The 7,614-nt window shown below is 44.8% G+C and overlaps 1 long non-coding RNA gene across 1 annotated transcript; it reads left to right on the forward strand.

Annotated features, from left to right (window-relative positions):
* Nucleotides 1–1,513: 1,513 nt before the first annotated feature.
* LOC140389458 (uncharacterized) lies at nucleotides 1,514–5,153 on the forward strand. Its single transcript, XR_011934402.1, has 3 exons — nucleotides 1,514–2,513; nucleotides 4,353–4,444; nucleotides 4,878–5,153. It is a non-coding gene; the product is annotated as an uncharacterized lncRNA (long non-coding RNA).
* Nucleotides 5,154–7,614: the final 2,461 nt, after the last annotated feature.

Here is a 7,614-nt window from a genome sequence, read left to right on the forward strand (position 1 = left end):
TTGTTCAAAAAGGGGAGCAGAGACAACCCCGGCAACTATAGACCGGTGAGCCTCACGTCTGTAGTGGGTAAAGTCTTGGAGGGGATTATAAGAGACAAGATTTATAATCATCTAGATAGGAATAATATGATCAGGGATAGTCAGCATGGCTTTGTGAAGGGTAGGTCATGCCTCACAAACCTTATTGAGTTCTTTGAGAAGGTGACTGAACAGGTAGACGAGGGTAGAGCAGTTGATGTGGTGTATATGGATTTCAGCAAAGCGTTTGATAAGGTTCCCCACGGTAGGCTATTGCAAAAAATACGGAGGCTGGGGATTGAGGGTGATTTAGAGATGTGGATCAGAAATTGGCTAGCTGAAAGAAGACAGAGGGTGGTGGTTGATGGGAAATGTTCAGAATGGAGTACAGTCACAAGTGGAGTACCACAAGGATCTGTTCTGGGGCCGTTGCTGTTTGTCATTTTTATCAATGACCTAGAGGAAGGCGCAGAAGGGTGGGTGAGTAAATTTGCAGACGATACTAAAGTCGGTGGTGTTGTCGATAGTGTGGAAGGATGTAGCAGGTTACAGAGGGATATAGATAAGCTGCAGAGCTGGGCTGAGAGGTGGCAAATGGAGTTTAATGTAGAGAAGTGTGAGGTGATTCACTTTGGAAGGAATAACAGGAATGCGGAATATTTGGCTAATGGTAAAGTTCTTGAAAGTGTGGATGAGCAGAGGGATCTAGGTGTCCATGTACATAGATCCCTGAAAGTTGTCACCCAGGTTGATAGGGTTGTGAAGAAGGCCTATGGAGTGTTGGCCTTTATTGGTAGAGGGATTGAGTTCCGGAGTCGGGAGGTCATGTTGCAGCTGTACAGAACTCTGGTACGGTCGCATTTGGAGTATTGCGTACAGTTCTGGTCGCCGCATTATAGGAAGGACGTGGAGGCTTTGGAGCGGGTGCAGAGGAGATTTACCAGGATATTGCCTGGTATGGAGGGAAAATCTTATGAGGAAAGGCTGATGGACTTGAGGTTGTTTTCGTTGGAGAGAAGACGGTTAAGAGGAGACTTAATAGAGGCATGCAAAATGATCAGGGGGTTGGATAGGGTGGACAGTGAGAGCCTTCTCCCGCGGATGGATATGGCTGGCACGAGGGGACATAACTTTAAACTGAGGGGTAATAGATATAGGACAGAGGTCAGAGGTAGGTTCTTTACGCAAAGAGTAGTGAGGCCGTGGAATGCCCTACCTGCTACAGTAGTGAACTCGCCAACATTGAGAGCATTTAAAAGTTTATTGGATAAACATATGGATGATAATGGCATAGTGTAGGTTAGATGGCTTTTGTTTCGGTGCAACATCGTGGGCCGAAGGGCCTGTACTGCGCTGTATCGTTCTGTGTTCTATGACAGTTTTATCATTTATCGTCTGTGCCATTTCTGCATCCCTATTATAAACTCTCCTGACTGCCGGTCTGTGATATGACCGGTTTACAGCAGGGCCCCACCTCCAGCAGGTGGGCGTTCCCATTCCGCCATTTCACCATCGGGCGAGTCGGTGAGAAGCTGTCAGTTCGAAAATGTCTGCGGCTCCGGCCTGGGGTGCTGGCAGCTCAGCGAAATATAAATGTCCGTGGCTCCAGCGAGAAGGGGAGGTCGGCGAAACACAAACGTCCGGGCTCACCCCCACTTTGTGGGGAGACGGCCGGAGGTTTAGTGCCGGTGATTGAGGGGCGGTGAGGCCGCTCCAGGCGCGAGTATCCGATTTCCGGTGCACCTGGGCCCGAGGCGCGGGTGTGCGGTTCCGTCGCCTGGGCCCGAGGCGCCGGTGTGCCGTCCCCCCACCTGGGCCCGAGGCGCCGGTGTGCGGTTCCCCTGTCTGGGCCCGAGGCTCCGGTGTGCCGTCCCTCCTGCCTGGGCCCGAGGCTCCGGTGTGCCGTCCCTCCTGCCAGGGCCCGAGGCTCCGGTGTGCCGTCCCTCCTGCCAGGGCCCGAGGCTCGGGTATGCGCCCCCCCCTCCCCCCCCGGGCCCGAGGCTCTGATGTGTGGTCCCCCCGCCTGGGCCCGAGGCTCGGGTGTGCGGTCTCCCCCGCCTGGGCTCGAGTGTGCGGTCTTCCCCCGCCTGGGCCCGAAGCTCAGGTGTGCGGTCTCCCCCGCCTGGGCCCGAGGCTCCGGTGTGTGGTCCCCCCGCCTGGGCCCGAGGCGCCGGTGTGCGGTCCCTCCCGCCTGGGCCCGAGGCGCCGGTGTGCGGTCCCTCCCGCCTGGGCCCGAGGCGCCGGTGTGCGGTCCCCCCACCTGGGCCCGAGGCTCGGGTGTGCGGTTCCCCTGTCTGGGCCAGGCTCCTCTCGGTGGTTTGCCCGGGGGATTGAGGCTTCTGCGGGGCCGAGAGTTGGTGTGCCCAGACATGTCCTGGTAAGTGGACACCGGGTTTTATTTGTGCGGGGGGACTGACTGGAAAGCCCCGGGCCACACTGAACACCGGGCGGGGAAACGACAGTCATCGTGGTTATTCTCAGGAATTGCGTCCACGGTGAGTAAAAACTGCCTTTAATTAACCTGCAGTGAGAAACATTTTAGTTTATTATCTCGGGTATGGGTGACTTTGGAATCGGTATTGACCACATGAAGGTCTTAAATTAATTGGGAGGGTTCGACAGAAGCTGTCCACGTGGCGAATGTGGCTCGCGACAAACACCATCCAGGGCATTTTGTCTGGGGATCCATTCACACTTCAATCTTTTGGGGGGGTTTTGTGACTAAAATGAAAAACTGTGGAAGTGTTTTGTCAATGTTAATATGAGCTTGTGATTTTCCTGAAATGTGCGTACAAAGCATTTTCTGCTGAAATTTCCAATCTGACCTATTAAATGGGAATGTTTAAGCTACCACAGGGTGTAATCTTGGATATGAGGTTAAGAGGGTACAGGAATGATCTGAACGGTTTTTAATGCAAGTTTTGGAAACTGAACTAGTATTTTTTTTTTTTTAAATGATAGTTTAGCAAATGGAGGAATTGCAAAAGGTGGTGGGCTCCTTGATTAGAGTATGTCTAAACTGTAACTTCATTGTCTTCTGATGATCCTCATGACTGGAGGAGCCTGCTGCAAAATCTGATCCACCGAACTGCAGTTAATGTTACTGTTGGTGTTTGGGTGAGATTCTGTAGCTGTGCCACATTTGGCCACCACTAGATTTTTTGAGTTTGCTGCAGATAGCTTTGAAACATGCTAAACCAAATGTGTTGAATTTAGTTTCCCTGAAAGAAGGCCATGGGTGTTTGTGAGCATGGTTGTTTGTGAGCATGGTTTAGCTTTCTTATTGCTGGTTGCCAATGTTAACAGGAACCCTCCAGTCAAAGACTGACTTGTAAAATGTAGCAAGTTTGCATCATACGTGGAGGGAAGATGAAATGGAAGATACCTACGACTGGCCATGTTTTGCTCAATATACTGGCTGGTATACATTAATTCCAACAAATTCAGTCTTCATGAGCAGAAGTTTATTTTAATGTTGAAATTCATTGAAGGGGTTGAGCAGATGTAACCATGTTTTGTAATTTGAATGTTAAATATTTACCAAGTGTTTTGGTGGGGAGGGAAGTTTAAAATAAAATTATTTAGAATTTATAGCTACTGATTTTAATGCAGTATTGTAAATGTTTTAATCGTGTAAAACTTAGTTCTTTAAATTAGCTGTCAGCGATTCTGCTTCAATTATTTTCTACCAGCTCTCAGTCAAACATAATCTGTATTTTCAACAATTATCTTTTACTAATTTTAGTGTACAATTTTCAACATTCCTCTTCATGAAGTCCCATTACCACTTCATTCCAAGCTACTTCTGCCATCCTCTACAGATGTGTCCTCGCATATACTCTAGTCTTTCTGCCCTCTTGTTTGGCTGTGTCTTGTCTTCCCCGACTTTCAACCACACCTGCACTTTGGAATTCTCTGTAAATCCTACTCTGCTACTTCTCTTCAACCCTACCTCTTAAATCTATTTGGTTGCATTCCATACCTTCCACTTCCTGCATCTATATCCTCAATCACTAACTCTACAGTCCTGGAGATATTTGTTACATGAAAGAGTCTATATGTATGTTTGAAAACAGTGAACACATATGTATGAATGGGAATATTATCTACTGGGAATAATCTTTAAACTTCCTTCAGCAACTCTTTCTTTTCCTCTAAGTTGCTCCTTAAACCCCTTTTTGATTTTTTTTTTTGTTCAATTGTCATTTTTCCTGATGTAGCCTTGATGTCAAATTTTGTTTGAAGCTCTTGTGAAACACCATGGATTGCTTTACTACATTAAAGATGCTATATAAATGCTTCTTGTAATAAATTGTAGTACTTTGTTTTTTCAGGCATTTACATTTTTTTAGTATCTGAAGTCTCATTTTGAAAATTAGTGCTTGGCTCTACTGAGAAGGCCTTCCCTCTTGTGATATAAGCTCTGGTAAGACATATTTTCTCGTGTAACAATTGTGATTTTGAATAATACGATTCTTTAAGTTAGGAAACAGTTGAACCTAACACCGTTTGCTGAGTCATATAATGGAATTGGGCATTTTTATGTAAACTAAGCAATTATGCTGGCCTACTTGGCTACAGTTATTCTGGCATGTGTGGACTATTATAGTTACTAATTATAAGAATTTGATCCATAATGTTTTTAAGGGACTTTGAGACTTAGCTTTATAAAAGATCCTCCCACAAAGGCATGCTTGCATTGTTTTGCTTGCAAGCTTGTAAGAAATGGAGGAATATTAAGTGATTGGCTGCTTTTACAATGGACTATATTTTGGTAAATAGTTCATCTAAGTGCATATTCATACATTTTATTAATACTCAAATAGTTTGCTTAAGGTGAATGTTCTCCTATTTTCCAGATGTAAAGCGACTTGAACCCTGAAAGGTCGACAGCCTATTTTGGTATTCGTGCAGGAGAGCAATGTTTGGAGAATGCAGGCTTCAGTGTTGTAACTTCTCGAGCAGTAAACTTGCTATTTTGAAGAAATTTAGCATTGTGAATTGCAATGAAATCACATTCTGGAAAAATAATAGATTTTTAAAGCTAGATTGTGATACCAGCTAAAATAATGCTCTTTGCTATCGGTTATATTAATCTCTGGTGTCTACCTTCCAAATAAAATATTTATTATAAATATTTTTCTTGGCGTGAAAATTACTCACTGATTCTAAATTATTTGTATGCATTTCAGATATTCTAGTTTGTTTTAGAAAAATACTATTTCCTGGAAGTATACAAATAAAGATTTTATATAAGAAATCAATGCAAAGTATTTGAAGGACCATTAAGACCTTTGATAAGCTACAGCCAAGTTGAAGAAAAGTGACATCATGGATATGAAATCGGCTGGGTGACAGGGAATAGCAGTGGTGAATGGCTGTTTTGGACTGAAAAAATGTATGTAGTGTGGTTCGTCTGGTTGGTACCAGGACAACTACTTTTCTTGATACATTTAAATGACCTAGACTTGGGTGTACAGGGCGCAAATAAGTATTGTAAACTGAAGAGAATAGTGATTGACTTTTAGGATATGAGTGGATATGTGGCAGATTCATTTAATGTGGAGTGGTGAAATTATGCATTTCAGTGGCCGGATTGAGGAGAGAATATATACTAATGGCTACAATTCTAAAGAGGATGTAGAAACAGTGAGACCTAATGTTATATGCTCACGGGGCTAAATCGCTGGCTTTTAAAGCAGACCAAGGCAGGCCAGCAGCACGGTTCAATTCCCGTACCAGCCTCCCCGAACAGGCGCTGGAATGTGGCGACTAGGGGCTTTTCACAGTAACTTCATTTGAAGCCTACTTGTGACAATAAGCGATTTTCATTTCATTTCTACAGCCAATAAATTGAACAAATTACCAGTCCCCTAAAGAGGACCTGATTAAGTGCACAAATTATTAGGAGGTGGAAGTGCAGTTTAAGTGGTTAGGGCATATGAGAACTTGGGCTTTGTGCATAAGAGTACAAAGCAGGGAGATATAGTGGGACTTTATAAAGCTTGAACCATTGCATATAATTATGTAGGAGACTGACGGTTTTAGTGCATGCAGGAATGGTTCAGTGATGAGAAAAGTTGGGGGAAATTTGATTGCAATGCTTAATCGTTAGGAGCCCAGTTGGGAAGAAACGCTTAATTTGACAAGTCACAAATCAGGATGACAATTTAAGGTGATGCCAAACATCAACATTTAAAAACTTCTAATACAAGAGTGGTTAGGATCTGGAAAATATTGAGAATGTGGCGGAAGCCGAGGCAACTGTCGCTTTCAAAAGGCCACTGGATATAATCCCGAAGAGGGGGAAAAGTTGCTGAACTATGGGAAAGTGGGATTAGCTGAGTTGCTGCTGTAGAGAGTCACATGGACAAAATGGCCTCATGAGTCATAGATATTTACAGCATGGAAACAGGCCCTTTGGCCCAGCTTGTCCATGCCGGCCAGTTTCAATCACTAAGCTTGTCCCACTTGCCCACATTTGGCCCATATCCCTCTACCCACCCTGTCCATGTAACTTTTAACTTTTTTAAAGGAAAAAATTATACCGCCTCTACTACTGCCTCTGGCAGCTCGTTCCAGGGGTCTCACCGCCCTCTGAAAAAAATTCCCCTCTGATCTTTAGTATCTCTCACCTTAAACCTATACCCTCTAGTTCTAGCTTTGGGAAAAGTTGTTGACTATTTACCTTATCTATGCTCATTAAAAAAATTCAAGGATAGGCTGGTACTGCTGATGGTGGGGATGTTTGAGGATGCGATAGGGAAGGGGGTGTTCCCACAAACATTGGGGCAAGCATCGATTTCCCTGTTTAAGAAAGATAAAGATCTGACGGACATGGGTCGTATAGGCCCATATCACTTTTAAATGTGGCAAAGGTACTGACAGGTAGGAGTGCCTCCCGAAGGTGATGGGTGAGAATCAGATGGGGTTTATGAGAGGGAGGTAGATCTTTTTGAACATTGGGAGGGTATTGAACGTGGTTATGGCACCGACGGAGGCAAGGGAAACAGGTGGTTGTGGCAGTGGACGCTGAGAAAGCATTCAACTGGGTAGAATGGGGGTACTTGATGGCAGTTATGGAGCGGTTTGAGATTGGACCACGATTTGTGGACTGGGGAAAGCTACTGTAAAAGGAGCCAAGGGTGAGTGTCCACACAAATAACGTCAGCTCGGGATATTTTTCTCAATGTGGGACTAGGCAGGGATGTCCTATGTCCCCCCTGTTTGCACTCGCGATTGAGCCGTTGGCCAACGCGTTAAGAAGCTCTGAGTTCTGGAGAAAAGGATAATGCGGATATACACGGTTGATTTGCTGTTATACGTGTCGGAACCGAGTGTCAATAGGGGAAATATTGGAGCTGCTTCGTGTGTTTGTCTTTTCACGGGGTACAAATTATTAAATCTAGACGAGTGGGTATTTTGTGAAAGCTGATCTGGCAAGGTGGGATGGTCTCTTGCTGGTGGGTCGGGCACAGGTGCTTAAAATGAACATGTTGCTGCAATTTTTGTTTATTTTCAAATGCCTGCCCGAATTTGATCTACCAAAATGCATCACCTCACATTTATCCAAATATGAATAAACATTAAAGGAAT

This window comes from Scyliorhinus torazame, chromosome 2 (genome assembly GCF_047496885.1).
Source record: "Scyliorhinus torazame isolate Kashiwa2021f chromosome 2, sScyTor2.1, whole genome shotgun sequence".
Classification (NCBI taxonomy): domain Eukaryota; kingdom Metazoa; phylum Chordata; class Chondrichthyes; order Carcharhiniformes; family Scyliorhinidae; genus Scyliorhinus; species Scyliorhinus torazame.